Below are 18201 nucleotides of genomic sequence, written 5' to 3' on the forward strand. Positions count from 1 at the left end.
ATGAACCCTGAGATATAGCAATAATGTTGAACAATTATACCACATGGTAGGCCATGTCATAATTTGTATTTTATGAATAATAACCCAACTGTGTCTTGTTTTTTAGTCTCCACCATCATAGTGCCCTACAGCTTTGCCTGCAGACTAAGCAGACCATAGTGCTGAGTGGATGGGAGTGAAGATGCCAAACTTTACTTAAAACTATTATTGTAGGTCAAATTGATTTTAAACTTAATAAAACCTGTCTCATTGGTTAAACTCTAGAATGTGGTCACAATGGCTCACATGGTTCTTGAGTGCATGTTTCCCTAACATCAGAGATACCAAGTTCTGAAGGAAAACTGAGAAGGAGGTTGCAGTTGAGAAGAGCAGTAACTGGTCTCCATGAGACATTATTCCAAAGACGGGTAAGACTCTCGTTGGCCAGCGGGAGCGACCTAAGCCAGGAATTTCGTTGCGGAAGACTAGGCACCTGTACAGGTAGGCAGGTGTTGAGTGAGATGGTTGTAGAGTGGAGCAGTGATGCTTGAAAGGCCTAGAGCATCCGAGTATTGAGGGGCACTGTGAAAGATCAGTGGTCTGCCTCAGAAATGTGGGCTCCTCCAAACCGGACCACAGCGAACTGCTAAATATGTCTGGAGATCAGACACTCAGGAAAAGGAACTTGTGGGTAAAGTAAGAGGCAGGGTGCTGTCAAGAACCATTTGAGACCATATGATGACTGGTAATATGAAGGAGACAGAATTTATTAAGGTTTTGTTATGAAAATAATAACTAAGAAAAAGGCTTAGAGGAAAATATACAATGAATCTCTAAATGTATAATGTTTATATAATATTTAACTATTTTTGCAAATTTTCATAGGTTTACTGATACAGGGCATGAACAGGATATAGGAGGAAGTACAATGTATAAATTTTGATGGAATTTATTATTTAAGTAAAGATTTACTAAAAGCTAAATATTATGTTGAATCATCTAAATTAAGATGGGATATTAAAAACTAGAAAAGGTTGGTAACAGAAAATTTTTTATGCGTAAAGAAGAAATTGAAACATGAAAAATTGAACTCACGTCATCGGGTAAAAATTAATAGTTCTAATCTGATAAAAGAATTGAAACAGAATAAGAGAGTTTAAGAAAACAGATTTTCTTTCACATGTAACCATGTGAAGAAGTTTAATGATGAAGTCAAAATACAGCTGAAAGAAACGAATAAGAAAATTTTGTGATTTTTAGTCAGCTTATAAAAGTATATAAAAAGTGTATGGGCAACTAGTTGAACCGAAATGACGTAGAACTAATTAGTAGCCAAAAGAAAATCATAAAAATGATTAGAACAAACTAAGTAAATAGTTGAGAAAATGAATTATCAAAAGTAGTGTCAAATTCAAAAACTGATTGATTATTAGTGAAATACTTAAATGGAGAATTGTAAAATTAGCCAGCATAGTGAAGAGGTAGTTTGTCGTTGAGCAGTTAAGAGAAACACCTAGACAAGGTCATATGGAATCTGTTTTAGAAATTTTATTTAAGCTAAATTTTATCTGAGTTATAAACATAGATGTGACTAATTTAATTTTAATACAATTTTACAAGAAAGCAACAAACAAAGGAAGATTGTGTTTAGATTATGATTTAGAAGCAATTAAGGAGAAGAGATTTTAAAGCTGAGGTTAATAGTGTATGCAGAAATATGGTCATACTGATGAAAAATGTAAAGTGATTGATTTTTTAATTATCAGAGAGAGTGGTGATGATTAAGCATGTTGATGAAATTTTACTTGCAGAAAAAGAATAGACACCTAATTGATTAAAATGAAATAGGTGTTATGACATTTCCATGGAAATAGATTTAAAGGAAGTAAAAATTATAGGTGATTAGATGACACGCCTCAATATTAGGAAAAGTCAGATCACTAAATAAATAAGCCATTTCAAATAACTGTAAACTGGTGAATGTATAACACATGGTAATAAGACTAATATGAATTATAGACTTTAATTATATTTAGAGATATCAGAAACTGCAAGAGAAGAATGAGGGTGAGGTTATAATTGATTATAGAGATATGGGAGAACAGGTGAATAAAAATATATCTGCTAGTCATGATTGACAGCTATAGTGAATGGCTAGAGGAGTGGCCAGCAAGCAAAGAGGACAGTCAGACAGTGATTAAGTGTTTAATGAAAGACGATTTAGAAACAAATAGATGTTGAGTAAGAATTAGATTGGATAATGATAAACACTGAAATAATGAATATTTGAAATTGCAGCAAGTAATGGGCCGGAAGCATGAATTTAGGGATGGTGTAAGACTAATAATTACAGGGAAAGGTAGAGAAAATTGATTCAAAGTTAAACACAATTGGCAAAATTCTGTGCACAGACCAAACTGAATTGGATAAAAATCATGTTGAGGGGTATTAGTTTGTTATGGAACAAAACAATGGAATTAATGACTTTTGCATTGTTTACAGGACTGCAGTTTTGGGGACCTGGTGCAGCTTGGACGTGCAGTAGCTTACTTATGTAGAGATTAGAATATGACAAATTAACAACTTTACTTCAGATTTTTTTTAAACAGGTTGCTGAAGGTGTAAAGCTGGCCAGATTGACCTGAAAGTTAACATAGGGGTGTAAAAACGGCCTGGAGGTAGGCCCAGGCCGAAAGAGGGATAAAACACAAAAAGGGGATATCTGATATCTAACTGGAGTGTGTAAGCATGTATTGGTGTGGGAGCTGAACACGCTGCACCACCAATGCATGAGGCCAACTGTATATTAGATACAGGCCAACACAAAAAGGGGAACCAAAAACCACATTAAATTCTAGAATAGAAAGAGAAAATAAGACTGATTTACTAGCATATGACAATCTGACAGAAAGTGTGTGATTAAGTGTGTATGGACGTTTCCCAGAGATGGGTTGCAGCTGGAAGGGCATCCGCTGTGTAAAACATATGTTGGATAAATTGGCGGTTCATTTTACTGACGGTGGGGACCCCAGATTAATAAAATAACTAAGCCTTCCTTTTCAAAGAAAATGAATGAATGAATGAATTGGAACAATTAGATTGGAGAAAATTGAGAAAAAATAAAATAAAACACAATTACATTTTAAACTTATTTTATTTTACACACGTTAGTTTTTTGGAATTTTTTGAATTATTTTTATTCTTTTATTTTAGACATATTATTTTTTTATCTTTTATGGAAAGACATTCTTGATGTTTTTTTATTATACTTTATTTTAAGAAATTTTTATGCTTTTTATATTTTATTTTAATACCTTTCTAATGTTCTATTATTTTAAGACATTTGTATGTTTTTTCATAATCTTTTATTTTAAGACATTCAATGCTTTTATATTTTTCATTTTCAATGCAAAAATCTTTTATTTTAAGATGCTTTTTGAATCTTTTATTTTAAGACATTTTTAAGATTATTTTATTTTAAACACATTCTTATGAGTTTAAGATTCTTTTATTTGAAGACGATTTTAAAATTCTTTTATTTGAACACATTTTTGAAGATTATTTTAGTTTGAGCCATTGTTGTTTTTAAATCTTTAATTTGAAGACATTTTAAGATTTTTATTTTAAGCCATTGTTGTTTTTGAACCTTTTGTTTGCAGAGATTCTTAAGATTTTTATTTTATTTTAATCACATTGTTGTGTTATTGATTTTCCTATTTTAAGACATTGAGAGAAAAAATCTCTAGTTTAAATATGTTTGAATTTTGGTTTTAAAATTTGGTGACAAGTCTGAGTTGTTAGTTTAATAACTATGTTATGATTTAGTTCTGAACTTTTCATTTTAATAATTGGTTAGTTTAATCCTACTTTGAAGCTGTTGATTTTTCATCCTAAATCTCAATTGTAATTTTGGTTCAATAATGACTTAAAAATGTTGAAATTCAGTCTGAACTAAGCAGGGGGGTTATAATTTGTATTAGTGAATTGCTGATTTGAATTATGTTGTTAGAATTTTGAATTTCTAATTCCAATCATATTTTCACAAGTGTTGATCTTAGATTTTATTCATACTGTAGGATTTTCAATGGGAGTGCATTTCCTTTTGATCAGATTTTATTTTTTAAATGTTGGAGTTTTTAAATTTTATTTACATTTTTATTATTCTCATTCTTATTTTAATTTTGGTGGGGAAGAAGAAGAAAAAAATAATTACCTTTATTGATAAAGTGTATGAGAATGGAAAATTTTTATTATGGGATAAATGGAAGTTAATAAGAGTGTTGGGATTAATAAGCCTGAATATAGCAAGTATAATCCTTAGCAAAAGAAGATATCGGAGTGACTTCAAGAGGGAAGAGACTGCACCACCGAAGAGGAGAACCAAGAGTGTGAAAATTATAAACTGAATCCAGAAAAGTTAAAGAAATTGAGTTAAAAGGGTTTTTGGGCATAATTTAACATAATGAAGAAGCACTAGGATGTTAAAGATTGTTTTGAATAAGAGGTAAAACAGGGATTTAGGCAAAGGCCTGCAGTAATGACAATTGGACATTTTTGTGGGGATTTGATTATCTGATTTTGTTTTTGTCTGCTCCAGAGAGGAGCAGAAAAGGGGAATTGTTGGAGAAAAGGAATTTATTTTTATTTTTATTCTTTTTATTATTTTTTATTAGAAAAATGTTTAGACTAAAAACAGATTAATCAATCTTTCTCTTTTGTATTATAAAACATCTTGACCAGACAAACTTCCTCTTTTTTACTGTGCTGCATAATTTTAGAAGAACTGCTGACAAGTGGAAAAGCAGAATAAGAATAAATTGAGGGTGGGGGCCTTTGTTCCAGAACTATAGTCTAGACATGTCACAAGTTGTCCTGATGCTTGTAGAAGTTGTGAAATATATTAAAGATGCGCGTAATTGTTCAGTTCTGGTATGCAGAGAAAGGTTGCAGAAAGAGGAAGTAATGTCCAGGGGTTGCAAAGAGCCAAGGGACTGCAGAATGACTGATAAGTGACGTTAAACCAAATCTCCACCTGTTAAGATCAGTTGTGTATATATATAAAGGAGTCAGGAAATGTAAGTCAGTTGCGAACCTCTTGAATGTAATTCTTGTATTGCATTGGGGTAACGTAACCCAGAGCTCTGTCATCGAACTATTCATTTGTATCTAATAAATTACTAATATTTTTGTCATAAAAAAAAAACCTCTCCTGACCTTTTCTCTTGAACACGCATGGAATAGAGATAGATATTCCAACAGTTTGGATGACATGGTCAGGCTTGAGACATGATCATCCAGACTCTAAAAGACCGCGTCCGGCTTGTCAGCATTTTCTGCATCCTGACATGCTGGTTTTTGTTGTGTATTATTTTTTCTTCTTCGATTTTTGTTATTGGGCAAATGTCTCTTACTGTGAATTTCTGTGGCGCTGTGGCTTAGCTGGTCAAAGCGCCTGTCTTGTAAACAGGAGATCCTGGGCTCAAATCCCAGCAGCGCCTTAGTCCAGGTGGTGCGTGTGCTTGTTTTATAGAGCTCACCGGAATGAATTATAAAATTGTATAGCTTTGAGGCGTAATGAATAGTGCGACAAATAGAGTTAAACAACCTCTTTGCTTGCCATTTTAAGACTTGCTGTCTTTTTTTAGTCTCTGTCTGCAAAAACGTCTTGCCTCCCATTCAGCGTTGGCGCTGTGGCTTAGTTGGTCAAAGCGCCTGTGTAGTAAACAAGAGACCCTGGGTTCAAATCCCAGCAGTGCCTAATGTACAGGTTTCGTGTCTGCTTTTTGTTAAGAGTAACGAATGTTTACGCAGCGGGATGTTTAGCAGTCGGTTTCTTAACAAATCTCAAATCCTTAAGAACGCTGCTCGTTCAAGAGGGCTTTGGACGATGCCTTTATATAGCATAGTGTGGTAATGCCTAACCAATTGGACTTTAATATTTCAAGTCCAGACATTGCCACATGCAGCGCTACTAGGGATGTAACGGTATCAGAATTTCACGGTACGGTAATACCTCGGTATGAATGTCACGGTACGGTATTTATTGAATCATTTACAGGAAAAAAAAAACTTTTGAAAATACTCCAAAAAAGTGCCAAAAGTGTCAATGACATACAAATTAGCCATCTATCTGTAAGCTTTGAAACAGGAACTTCAATTTTAATAACAAAAAAATATTAAACTTGTAAAAAAATAAAGTTTCAATTTAGTATTGTTGAAAACTCATCACATTTAACATTTAATCACACACTTAGATAGAGATGGGTTTAAAGAAAAATTATCATATAATTATAATCTGGTAAAAGCTGGTATCTCTGGGTATTTACAATGTCCCCTGCAACAGAAAAAAACCCTTTCATTTGGGACTGAGGTTTCTGGGACAAGAGAGATATGACTTGGCCCATGTTGACAGAAGTGGGGTAACGTTGTGCATTGTCTTTCCCCCACTTGAGAAGACAAACCATGAGTGAGATAGAGATCTCTTTGCGGTACAAGTCAATGTCTGCATCAATCTGAACAGTGTGCTGTGTTTCTGCAGTCCCCATGACTGTCATTGCGCAGTGCAGGCTCAGATACTAGGGGTACTCTACAATGAAGCCGATGACTTAATTGAGCTGTTTTAAATAAGGGAGATTAGAAAGGAGATTAGGGAGAGTCTTGTAAACAGGAGACCCTGGAATCAAGTCCCAGCAAATGTGCAAAAGTGACTATCAGCCTTTGTTTAGATCAAGCGTTTTGGATTTGTCGAAAGTAGTGAATGTTTAGAGTTTTGAAAATTGATAACAGGGTTCTGAAATTTGTGGCAAAACAAATGAAAAAAAAACTGTAGTTTATGGTTGCCACAGTGGAATGAACCGCCAACTTATCCAGCATATGTTTTACACAGCAGATGGCCTTCCAACCACAACCCATCACTAGGAAGCACACACACTTATTCAGAGACTCATACACTACAGTCAATTTTAGCATACTCAATCCACCTGTACTTCTTGCTGTGAGATAAGGTGAAACCCAACTATGCCTCCGCGTCACCCATTAGCAGGGCTCGAAATTAACCTTTTTGCTTGGTAGCACCGGTGCTCCTAACTTTAAAAATTTAGGCGCGTCAGCCAAAATGTAGTCGCACCCACCAATTATAAGCATCATTACTACAAGTTTTATACAAACATATTAATTGCATTTGAAATCAACAGTATAAATGCAAGCGTGAGGAAAAAATGTCTCGTCCCGTTATCTCAAGAAAATAAATTTTTATAACATAACTGAGTGTCCAAAACATACACAGAGCACCCACCGGCCCTGCACCTACTGCTTGAAATGATTGAATCTATTAATGATATAACTGTGCTGTTCTCACGGGTGCTGTCTGATATTGCACTGATGCTTTTGACATGTACTTCACCTTATTATATGCATACGTCATGTTAATAGCATTACCGGTCTTTTCATGAGTAGCGATATTAGTTTACTCAGTGTAAGCCCGTTTGCCAAGGTGTACGTGGTGTTAAATTACATATAAATATAGCTGCCACTTGCACGGCGGACAGCATCTGGCGATTAAATGAAGGATTAAACAGAAGTTCTCATGCTAGATGTGGCAAACAGTTACCTGACAATTCCATCCTACAGCGGGACTTGAAGCCAATTGAAGTCTTTTATCCACTCATCGAAAAGTGTAGATGTTGGATTAACATTCAGCACATGGTCACTAGTAAGATGTGTCATCATTTGTAACTTTAGATGCCATGGTTTTTAAAACAAAATCTTTCAGTGTTATCTTCATTCTCATCCTCAGCGCTTTACAGTTTTTCGCGGTAGTAGCTCTCCCTGTCATCCCAAGCCAGAAGGCATTAACTGAGTGATTGACAGCTGATATTTTAGTGCTAGAGCAGTGGGCCAATAAGAAGAGCGCGAAGGCGGGGCAAGGATTACGGACTTGGCTTTGTTTACTGCAGCAAGTTGACATGACAACTGTTTTAAACCATTCCTGAGCGCTGGGTTTCCCGTTTCAAGCACAGAGATGCATTCAGCATGAATGTCTCCCGAATCTGCGCATGTGGTGAACATTTTGCACAGTAAAAACTGGTCGCACACAACACATTCATGCACTCGCACAAATGCTCCCAAATATATTTTGAGGTTGCATAGATAAAATTTCGGGCACATATGCGACCAAAATCGTCGCAATTTTGAGCCCTGCTGTACTAGTGTCTTTTTTCATGTTACTTGTGCTTATTTTTCAGATATCTTTTAAATGAAATACTTGTGCTATTAATTAAATACTAGAGTTTTCAAAATATTCTAGTGCTTACTCATTAGACACGTTTATTTTATTAGATACTAGTACTTATTCCTTAGATAGTACTTATTTAATATATTGTTTTTATTTATTAGTTACTAGTACTAATTTTAATAGTTACTAGTAACTATTCTGTTGTTTAGGTCTTGTTTTTGGTCTAAAACATTAGACTATGTTTACACAAAGATGGCTGAAGCCTATGCTGTGACCCCCCTCCCCCACCTGGGTCAGTCAGATCACCTTTCTTTGTTCCTTACCCCCAAATACTCACCCCTCATCAACCGTGTGAAGCCATCAGTGTGGACCATCAAAGTGTGGCCAGCGGGGGTAGACTTCACACTCCAGGACAGGTTTCAACACACAGACTGGGGTATGTTTGCTTCCCAGGCCACACATGGCTCTCACACAGACACTGACAGTTACACTTCCTCTGTTCTGGAATATATTAACACCACCATAGACAGTGTTACAACCCAGAAACAGATCACTACATACCCGAATTAGAAGCCATGGATGAACAAGGAGGTGCGCCTCCTGCTGAAAGCAAGCAACACTGCCTTCAGATCAGGCGATGCACAGGCCTACAGCACTTCCAGGGCTAATCTGAAGAGGGGCATCAAAAAGGCCAAGCACTGTTACAAGCTAAAGCTACACTGTAAAAAATTGCTGTTAAAAAAACGGTCAGATTCTACGGTAAAATAATGTTTTTTCACTAAAACAGTAATATTCTGTTAAAAACAGTGCTTTCTAGGTATCATTTTTGTTTTCGAGAAAGTAACCAACTGCAGAAAACTGTGAGCTAACAGAGTTCAGATTCGATGTTTTGAAGTCTGTGTTTGAAATCACACTTTGTGTCCTTGTTCACTATTTCATACACTAGTTAACTAATATAGTTCACCTGACAGTTTTAATGAACACTAATGAGTGAATTCAGACACTGATGAACACCTGCTGTTAATAATCACAATTACTGAAGAAAATAAACAAGAAACACAAACAGTGACTTGAGTTACAACATTAAATAAAATCAAATAAAATAAAATAGCTTCAGTCTCAGCAGAGGATCATTAAACAACTCCACAAACAACAGCAGACACACTTATTACTGACTGATTTGACTTCCATACTATTCTCATTGAGATCCAACAGAAATTTAGGTGTTTTTTGTGTCACCGTAATGGAGTGAGGGGCTGGTTTAGTTGGGCTCTTCACCCTTGATCTCATTTAAGACGACTTTCCAGCTGTTGTAATACAGAGTTTACAAAACGTTTGTACTATAACAATAAAGTTGGGATGTCAATAAATAGAGAAATCCATTTGTCTGAAATTAGTTCTGATAAATATTTTGGTATAAATCTGGAAGAAGGGCCACATGCAATAGATTTTATGCTTAGTTGCAGGTATTAATTTAATTAATGAGAAGTGGAAACAGAAAAGATACCTCTGTAATTACTTAACAGTTAAGAAATAACATACAAAAACAGTTCAGTTATGACAAATACACACTCAGACCTCATGAATTTGACCTTGTATCTCAACAATGGTAACATCTCAAATGTTTCATGCTGCAATGCATGCTGGGAGTGGCACTGTACAAATATCCCAGCATGCATTGCGGTGTAAATAAATGTTGTATGATGGTCTAACAGTTTTCTTTATTTGCGTTTGATTCTGCTGTTGTTTATGTTTAGACTTTCAGTTGCCTGTTTGTGAGTTAAACTGTTAATTTTGTTAGTCGTCACCATTATTGAGGTTCATACGCTGATTATTGATGTCTCTTTGAGTGCGATTTACACCATAGAGCAGTGTTATTGTCCAAGATATTCTTAAAAACTTCCAGAAATCATTGCCATATATATACATATAATGTAAAACAATAGATTTAACATTGAATAGGAGCAGTAAATTTTATTATACTAAATGAGAACAGACTCTGCCATTTATTAGCAACATGAACATCACCAGATCTTATTTAGGTTTTTGGCTGGCTTGCCACATCAAAGGAGCTTTTCAAACAAAGTTCTTAACAATTGCAGCAGCCAAGATATATAAATGTTTAAAATGACAGGGCTAAGAGCCCAATTAAAGCAAACTCTGTTCTCCATGATGGTGACGTAAAACTTTAACTTTTTCTCAAGAAGAACTTTAGTAGATGTTATACAAACATACATGTATTAAGTAATAAGTGTAGCTGGTGATGATGTTTGTAGAGTTGTTTAATCATCCGCTGATCATTTAAATGATTTAATCTTTTGTTGTTCTTCAGGTTATTTCATTATAAAGCTGTGACTAAAGTTTTGTATGTTCTGTTCTTGTTTTTTCCCTTCAGTATTTCTTCATTTGTTCATTGTTAATCCTCAATTATCATTTAATTAGTCAGTTAATTAATGAATTTACTTCAGCTTTGCTCCATGTTTCTTGAACACTCAGTAGTGTGGACACTTCAATTAAAACTGAAGTATATGCTCTGGGGTTTAAAGGGTTAAAGGTGTGAGAGGTAAAAACACAGTGTAAAAATGTATTTTAACAGTAATATACTGTTAATTTACACAACGGAAGTAGACTGTAAAAAAGCAGTATATTGCTGGCAACCACAGCTGCCAGTAGATTACTGTTAAATCAAGGAAAAAACAGTATTTTACTGTAAAACCTGAAGCTAATTTCTTCTGTCTGTCACCGTTGTGGAGGAGAGTAGAGCCAGTGTGTGAGTTAAAGATGAACAATGAACTGCTGATGTTATTCTGCATGTTTCTCTATTTAAAGATAGCGGCTGTTTAGTTGCTGATGCAGTCAGAATCTCTCTGGTGATTCCAGATTTACATGTATGTGTGCTGTTGTGAAAAATAAGACATTAGAGTTAAACCAAACTTTTCTAATTAACTAAAATAAGTTATCATTATAAGTATGCTTCTAAGCATATATAGCACATTACTTCATAAACTCATTCAGCAGTTGACCAAGTTGAGGCAGTTGCTTTCAGTGAGCAAAATGAGTTCACTTGAGTATTGTGTAAATCAATGTAGTCCATGTATTTTTACAGCAACATACTGTAAAATAACAGTACATTGCTGGCAACTGCAGCTGCCAGTATTTTACTGTTTTTTAACGGGACAATTTTTAACAGTGATGTGTGTGTATTTATAAAATGTATAACCATAGTAGTTTATTCTATTTCACTTGTTGATGGTTTCTATTTTATTGCGCATTTTATTTAAATAGTGTATTTTTTTGGTTAACATTTTGTTTAACTTATTATTTATATATATATATGTGTGTGTACAGAGTGTATAAAGTTTACAACCATAATAGTTCTTCAATTTATACTATTTCACTTGTTGGTTTCTATTTTATTTCACATTTTATAAAAATAATTTATTTTGTTAACATTTTATTTAACTGTTTATTATTTATGTGTATGTCTAAAGTTTATACAGTTTATAACCATAATAGTTCTTCAATTACCTTGTTTGATTCTGTTTTATTGCACTTTTTATTTAAATAGTTTATTTATTTTGACATTTTATTTAATTTTTTTATTATTTATATGTGTGTGTATGTATAAAGTGTATACAGGTTACAACCATAATAGTTAAATTTATTCTATTTCACTTATTGTTGGTTTCTAAATTTATTTAACATTTTATTTAATTTGTTAATTTTGTATTTATTCTGTTAATATTTAACATTTAATTTTTTTGATTTTTTATTCCATGTTCATTACTGTTTTGTTGACCATTGTTAAATAAATATTGCATTTATAAATGACTGGTCCTTGACTTTTAAGTCCACTTTGTGTCGGTTTCTGTTTGTGTTTAACATTTTATTAACATTGTTTATTTACATTGTTAATATTGTATTATTAATAACTAATTTATTATTTTTACATTTTCTACTCTATATTCATTACTGTTCTGTTGACAATTGTTGAATAAATAATCTATATATAAATAACTGACTACTTGACTTTTAACTATGCACACTATATACACATATATATACACATATACTCTTTGACATTTCTATAGATCATTTGTACATCAAAATACAGAACAATAATAACCATAAGCATAACAGTGCTACAACAACTACTAAATAATGGCACATTCAATTTAGTATGCTTTATTTTTCATGAAAGAATGTCAAAAAACACAAGAATAAAGTGCTTAGGCATATTTTATTTACCTTGGAGCATTACACATTCAAACAGTTAGTTTATTGAGTAATAATAAACCAATAACAATAAAGCGTCTTTAGCTGGATTCGAACCCCGGTCTTGGTGAGCACCTGCAATAGAAATCAATGTAACTCAAAATGCGTTGTATTGACACAGAACAGTATCACTATGCATGACGTAAAGCAGGTGCAGGGAAGGCGTGTCCGGGAAGGTTAGAATTCGCCCTTTCTGTTCTTCGTTTTTTCCCTCACTTTTTCCCTTTTTCTCTTTTCTTTCTTCCCCCCTTTCTTCCCTTCTTCCTCTTCTTTGTTGGATGATTGTTCCCCAGCTTGAACGCTGCGCCTTAGACTGCTCGGCCACGCTACCTTGTCAAGCTGCTTTTCCTGAGCACTTTTCGCACAAACTTGTTTCAAGTAGCGCAACAGTGCTGGGAAATCAAATCACTTTGGCCGTGCCTTACTGGAGCTCCTCCACAAAGAAAGAGAGCTCCTTAATACCAGCTTAGGAAGCACTCCCACCTTCCTGTCAACCACAGTTCTGTCTCTATTTGAGCACACCTTAAGTCATTTGAAGTCTACTCCAAACGGCAGCCAGCTGCGATGCATTTAAGCACCTGATTACAAGGTAACTGTTATTTCACAAATGAGTGAAAGTTACTGATTCCATCACAGCAGACCCCACATTGTTGTGTTATTATATTCAAATCCAGTTATAGAGTATTACTACTCTAATTGTGAATCTTTACTGTTCCTGTTTCAATAGGGTGCTCTTGCTAAAAGGAGCAATGGCAGAGAGAGACTTCCAGTGCAGACTTTGTTAAGATGCTGCAATCTAATCGTGGGTGTTACGGCCCAAACTCAAAACTGGCTCGAACAACAACAACAATCAAGGTTTAAGCCGAACATATGGAAAACACAGACTTTAATATGGTTAAATTGACGTTCTGTCAATATGTTTTATTTTAAGTTTTCAAAAATTTACAAAACATTAACAAAAATCAAGTAGACAGGTAGAGAAGCTAAGGTAAACAGGTCTCTGACTAAACTGTTTTAAATGGACAGATCTTACCTAAACTCTCGTGAAAAGGAATAAAAAATAGGTGAGTCTTCAGGGCTACTGCTTACCTTCGCTAAACTAAATAAATAACAGATCGTGACTATGAAAAATAAACCCCTACCTGCTACAAAACAAAGTATCAAAATAAACAAACTAGTTAACACATTACGAACTAAGAATCAAAAGATGAACAGGAACAAAACACTAAATGGAGCGGCATCTAGATGAATGATCGCCGGTCTTGCAGAGCACCGCCAGCCAGACCGCCTGAGCGCAAGCCACCACTGAGCTGAGTGAGGGCGAGAGACTGCAAGACAGAGAGAGACAGAGACGCCATTGCTGTCAGCCTTATATAGTGGGAATCCCCAGTGATGTCACGGGCATCATCCAATCCTGGATAAGCCGGGTAGAAACACTCATCCTAGTACTTGATCGCAACAAGCACAAACCGGGAATAAATAGATTAATTAAATAACAAAGACCCACATAACACCCTTCACCTTAAGTGAATAAATTGTAGGGAAGAAAAAACATCTTACCTGAAACAAAAACTACAATTTATTCTATCAGACGCGTGATAAAGCATCCGCAATAACATTATCCTTTCCACGGATGTGCAGAATGTCTAGTTGAAACGTTTGTAAAAACAAACTCCACCTCATCAAACGCTGGTTGTGGTTTTTCATCCGACTAATGAAAAGTAAGGGGTTGTGATCTGTGTAAACAATTAAAGGATACGAAACAGAACCAATATAAACATCAAAATGTTGGAGAGCAAGGACGAGTGCGAGCGCCTCCTTTTCAATAGTTGAGTAACCTCGCTGATGCTTATTAAAGTTCTGCGAAAAGAAACAGACAGGGTGTTCGATTCCATTTATATCTGTCTGGAGGAGAACAGCACCTGCACCAGTGTCACTTGCATCAACAGCAAGAATAAAAGGAGAAGAAAAATCGGGCGCAGATAGGACTGGAGAACTAATCAAAATGGCTTTTATTTTCTCAAAACTCATCTGACATTCCTCAGACCATTCGAATGGTACTTTTGGACTGAGAAGGTCAGTTAAGGGACAAGCAACTACAGAAAAATTTCGACAAAAATTTCTGTAGTATCCAACCATCCCTAAAAAGCGACGGAGTTCACGGCGCATAGTGGGCACTGGAAAATTACAAATTGCCTCCACCTTTGACTCGACCGGACGATTTGTCCACCACCCACAACTTTCCCAAGATAAGTCACAGTTGCTCGACCAAATTCACACTTTGCCAAATTGATAGTGAGGTTGGCACTCGACAGACGGTTGAATAAGGTCTCTAGTTGTTTTATATGCTCAGACCAAGACGTGCTATAAATAACCAAGTCATCCAAATACGCTTCGATGTTCTGCAAGCCTTCAATTACGCGGTTTACTAAAAGTTGAAAAGTGGCCGGTGCGTTTCGAAGGCCGAAAGCCATTACGGTGTAATTTAGAAAACGATCCGGTGTAACGAACGCAGATATTTCCTTAGCACAGTCACTAAGGCCCACCTGCCAATAACCTCGGAGCAGATCAATTTTTGAAACAAAAACCGCATTCCCAACGCGATCCATGCAATCCTCCATACGAGGTAACGGATAACTATCAGGCTTGTTGAGATCATTTACACTTCTAAAATCAGTGCAAAATCGAAATGTGTTGTCAGATTTCTTTACAAGCAAACAGGGTGAACTCCATGGACTAGAGCTTGATTCAGCGATGTTATTTTCGAGGTTGAAATTTACCTCTTATTGCATCTGTTCTCGCTTTTCTGGACTTACCCGATAAGCATGCTGTTTTATTGGTAACGCGTCACCCACATCAATATCATGCTCAATTAAAGACGTACGGGTAGGAACATCCGAGAATAACTCAAGATGATTTTCAATAAGACCAACCACATCCGATCATTCAGCAACTGTGAAATAGGAATGATGAAAGTAATAATAATAATAATAATTCATTTTATTTATAAATGGCGCCTTTCTGGACACCCAAGGTCGCCTTACAGTAAGCATCATCAGACATGCTAAACAACTTAAACAAGTCAAGGTTTTGGACAATCTCAGAATTTTTTTGTCTTCCCCCCACTAACTCAGGAGCAGGAAACTCCACGTCTTCCTCCTCCAACAACACGCCGTCAGCAACAATGGGAGACAAAGGACTGATCAACGGATCAGCACTGGACAGCGCACGGTGATCAGGAATTTCAGCACCGGACAGCGCCTCGTCAGTCAACTGAGTCTCTGTGGGCAACACAGTTAAAACAGCAGCATTCTCTCTTGACACATTTGACGATCATTCAAAGTAAGGCTTAAGCATGTTTATGTGACACAGCCGAGTTCTTTTCTTTCTGTCAGAAGTAGCAATCACATAGTCAAGTTCACTCACCTTTTCTTTAACTAAATACAGGTCATAACAGCGAGCCTGCAATGCAGAACCTGACACTGGCATCTGACATCTGTAAATTTGATGATGGTGGTGGATCTATTCACAGCCCTGTAGTCGATGCTAAAAAGGGAGTAGAGGAACGGGCTCAGCAGCCCTGTGGTACACCAGTGTTGAGTGTGACGCTGGTGGAGCAGATGTGACCTGATCTAACATTTTGAGGTTTGTTAGTCAGAAAGTCCATAATCCAGTTGCATAGTGATGTGTTGATATCCAGGTCTCTTAGTTTGATAAGTAACTTGGAAGGTATGACAGTGTTGAATCCTGAGCTGAAGTCCACAAACAGCATTCGTGCATAAGTGTTTTAATTGTCCAGGTGTGTGAGTACAGAGTGCAGTGCTATAGAGACTGCATCCTCTGTGCTCCTGTTGCCACGGTAAGCAAACTGATGTGGGTCCAGTGTGGATGGCAGAGAGTCTTTTAGATGTGCCAGGACCAACCGCTCGAAGCACTTCATGATGATGGGTGTAAGTACTAAAGGGCGGTAGTCATTCAGGCATGTTGGGTTGGAGTGTTTGAGCACTGGCACAATAGAGATGGCTTTAAAGCATGTTGGCACAGCTGCTAGGGTAAGCGACAGGTTGAAAATGTCTGTGAATACCCCAGCGAGCTGTTCTGCGCATACTTTGAGGACTTGCCCAGGAATACCGAATGGTCCAGCAGGCTTACGCACATTGATCCGACTCAGTGCGGTGTGTACTTCTGAGGAGGTGAGTGTGATAGATGAGTGGTCGGTGGAGGAAGTGATCCTGGTGTAGGGTTCTTTATTGTCTCTTTCAAAGCGGGCATAAAACTAATTTAGCTCATTCAGGAAGGAGACATCTGTGGCTGTGAACTGGCTGGGTGTGTAGTTGGTGATGGCCTGGATGCCCTGCCACATGCGCAAAAGATCAGAGTTGGAAAAGTGCTCCATAAATAATAAATAAGTTAAATAAATGTAAACAAAATAAATAATTAAAAAGTAAAATGTGCAAAAAACAACAAGTGAAATAAAATAAATTGAATTATGGTTATAAACTGTAAAAACTATACACACACACACACACATAAATATTATATAAGTTAAATAAAATGTCAACAAAATAAATACACTATTTAACGAAAATGTGAAATAAAAATATAAACTAACAGCAAGTGAAATTGAATAAACTGAAGAACTATTACACTATATACATACACAAACAAACAAACACATTATTTTGGGTTGGTCCTTTTCATTTCCTCTAGCCACTCTTCTTTAGTTAAAGTTTCAGTCTGTGGGCAGTACACCCTGCCCCTGAGTTGGCTATGGCCTGTGGCATTTGTTTTGAACTGCCCACACTTTTTACAAGTGTTCGCTTGAACAGTTCTCCGGTACGGTCTTTTGGGAATGGCTCCAGATGTGGACGGTGATGCAGCAGGCTGTAAGCTGGTACTGGACATTGTTGGCTGAAGTGGTGGCTGTCTGAGTGGCATCCCCTGCACCATTGGGATACCCTGGGCCATCTGCACTCCTTGCATCATCGGGATACCCTGGGCCATAGGGATTCCCTGGACTATTGGCACAGCCTGGAACATTGGTACACCCTGAAACATCGGCACACCCTGGTACCCTGGTGTAGCCAGGATTTAAATGTTGGGTACCATCTGCAGCGATGCTCCAGTTGCTGGTGGTGTAAATATGACCTGATGACCTGGGTCAGTGCTGGTGCCTTGGGTCTGAGTGGGGGTCGCATAACAGATGTCTGCCTTGCCTGACCTGCTGTACTCTCTGCCAACACGTACTGGTGCTGCTCTCCTGGTTGGTCCGGTGAAATCTTTGATGCCACTGGTGGAGTACAGGGGCTGGGCCCCAAGTTGTCTCTTCTCCATCACCTCCTGAGCAGGTACAGTAGGGGCAGGTTGTTACACCGTTTGTGCTGGAGCAGCAGATGCAGTACTCTGCTAAAAATAATCACAAAAATACATATAATCATGGAGAAGGAAAGCCATTTTAGTAAATAATAAACACATATTGATTCATAAATGTACCTAATTTTACACAATAAAAAAAAACTTTTATAACTAAACAAGAAATTCAACTCAATGACTCCTTTAATAAAGCACACAATAGCTCTGAAAATTAATTTACCACTGTTTCTAGAATGTGTGTAATATTTATCTAATATGTAATTGTACAATTTGTATCTTAAAAAACGAAAAGAAAAAGATAGAGGTAAAGTTGGTTTTATATTCGCACATTCGTTCATTTA

General features: G+C 36.4%; 1 protein-coding gene and 2 non-coding genes across 4 annotated transcripts in view; 2 read left to right on the forward strand and 1 right to left on the reverse strand.

The window, feature by feature from the left end:
* The window catches only part of si:dkey-220a11.5, a 765979-nt gene that overhangs the window by 571803 nt on the left and 175975 nt on the right, over positions 1-18201 (forward strand). The gene's annotated exons all lie outside the window — the stretch shown is intronic.
* LOC141381532 (uncharacterized) overlaps positions 1-18201 on the reverse strand; it is a 400463-nt gene that overhangs the window by 131353 nt on the left and 250909 nt on the right. The window lies entirely within an intron of this gene.
* Positions 5404-5477, forward strand: trnat-ugu (transfer RNA threonine (anticodon UGU)). Its single transcript has one exon. It is a non-coding gene; the product is annotated as a tRNA-Thr (tRNA).

The sequence above is a fragment of the Danio rerio genome, chromosome 4 (assembly GCF_052040795.2).
Source record: "Danio rerio strain M-AB ecotype USA chromosome 4, GRCz13ab, whole genome shotgun sequence".
Classification (NCBI taxonomy): domain Eukaryota; kingdom Metazoa; phylum Chordata; class Actinopteri; order Cypriniformes; family Danionidae; genus Danio; species Danio rerio.